This window comes from Etheostoma cragini, chromosome 18 (assembly GCF_013103735.1).
Source record: "Etheostoma cragini isolate CJK2018 chromosome 18, CSU_Ecrag_1.0, whole genome shotgun sequence".
NCBI classification, from domain to species: Eukaryota; Metazoa; Chordata; class Actinopteri; order Perciformes; family Percidae; genus Etheostoma; species Etheostoma cragini.
Window position 1 is genome coordinate 19,063,831 of NC_048424.1, and position 2,336 is coordinate 19,066,166.

The following is a 2,336-nucleotide window of genomic DNA, read 5'->3' on the forward strand; positions in this document are numbered from 1 at the left end:
ATTGTATAAGTCAAAATATATATATATATATATATATATATATATATATATATATATATATATATATATATTTTGACTTATACAATAAGTCTTCAAGGGCTCATATTATGCTTTTTGGCTTTTTCCTTTCTTTTATTGTGGTATACATCTTTTTTGTGCAGGTTTACAAAGTGAAAAAGCTTAATGTCCCCCACCAAAGGAACTACTATCTCCAACAGAAAACACTGTTCACAAAGTGCTCCAAACAGCTCTATTATAGTCCAGCCTTTACTTCTGTGACAAATGTGCGTCACTTTTTAACACAGGTTATAAGGTTCCCCTTGCTGCTAGCGTGGTACGCCCTCATACTCTGCTTCTGACTGGCTAGTAGTCCTTACCTAGCTACTGCGCATGTGTGACTCCCAACAAAGACGGAACAGAAGTGTGATGCCTCACTCTGTAGCTAAAACAGAGAGCTCAACACACAGGGTGAAAAGAGGGGCAGCAGCAATGTGCAGTACAACAAAAAGATTTTGGGAAAATAACCTATATAAACCTGATATAACCTCTAAATACATTTATGAACCTGACAATGAGCATAATATGAGCACTTTTACAATCATTATGATCGTACGTGTGTGTTATTTTTTAGAATGATTAATGGGCATAAAAATGATCTTAAAATTAATGTTACCATTATCTTTTCCTGTCAATTCTCTGTTAAAATAACATATTATAAGGCTGTAAATTTTATCAGACACATTATACAGCACAACGACAAATGTTCATATTATTTTTGAAAAACTCTGATTGCGGATACAGATTAGCCTTTACGATCATTCACTGAAAAAACAATTTCATAACTGTGTGTTTACCTCAATACAAGGGGTTACCCTTAACATTCCTCTTATTATCTTAATATGACCAATTCATAGAGAAGCATTGTGCTGTATGCAGTACTGGTAAACTGACATGATCGTTATCAGTGTACAGTACAGTAATTTCACTCTTTATAATTAGTAATTAGTTAATGTTTAGGCCACATAGCCGCGTAGTTGCTTCTGCTACTGTAAGCAAAAAAAAGGATGATCATACCCGGGTGAGAATCCAAGAAAAAACTCAGAATTTCTAAGTGGTTAATGTGGTCCTGATGGGACCCTTTGGCGGGCCGGTTCTGGGTCACGGGCCGTATGTTTGACACCCCTGATTGAACTCCACAAACTCAGGCACTTACGCTGTGTTTATACTTTTGGTGCTCAATGTTTTCATGTAACCCCGTTAGCGTGTAACCCTAAAACTCCTGTTCCACACTCCTGTGTGGATTCATCATCATATCTATCTGCAGTACTCCTGCCGTATACACACAGCTGCATCGTGATAGTAAAACCCCAATGCAGACAGAAAATACTTTTGGATTGTGTGTGACACCAGGCAAAAAAGGCAATTGCTTTAAAAACAAAAATAAAGTAGCTACATTACTGCTGTGAACAACATTCATTTCAGCTCTAAAACAGAGCCTATCTGCATGGGGAGTATGGGAATATCCAGTGTACATGAGTTATGCTGTCTTTGTGTTATTTTGTCAAAAAGGAGGGACCAACAGCTGTGTTACCGGTCTGGCACAAGTGACACAACAGAACATGTGACTAAACACATTTTAATGAAACAGACAAAATCACATTTGATCAGCATGTTCCTTTTTTGCCTTGCATCGTTGTTTTTACTGATTGAAACCCATTTGTATCCCTCTTTCTAAAATCTCAATGTTGGCATAGTTATACATTCTTCTGTATTGTCAATGTAGATATTACATGATGCAATCCACCTTTATGTTTTATATTTATGTTCAGTGGTGTCCACAAGGTAAATACAAAGAAATGTGAATTTAGGATTATTTTCCGTTGTTTTATTATTTTTTCAAAGCTTGTCCTACTTTGAACTGTTGCTTGATGGGTGGACGTTTTCCACCCTTTAAATGACATGAGCCCTGTTTAATAATCAAACATTTAGTTTGTGGGGATGTAACTGAATGTAACTTTTCATTTGGCCACAAGTGCCCCACCAAGTGTTACACCTCGGTCTCGCCATCAGATGTCAATGTACACCACGGGATCACCAACCATGTCAGCACAGCACACAGTCTGGCCCTGATATGTCCAGGACTCTGAGGACGGTCTTGTTAACACCGCTGCCCGTTAATTTGTTACGGCAGTCTGGACAGTTGAAGTGGTACTGCCACATCCGATATGGGCCCAGAGGAAGAAGAAAGCGTCAAGGTTGGAGCAGGCTGTAGACCAGCAGGGACCAGGCGGGTGGGACCAGAGAAGGAAGCAAAGCGAGAGAGAGAGAGAGAGAGA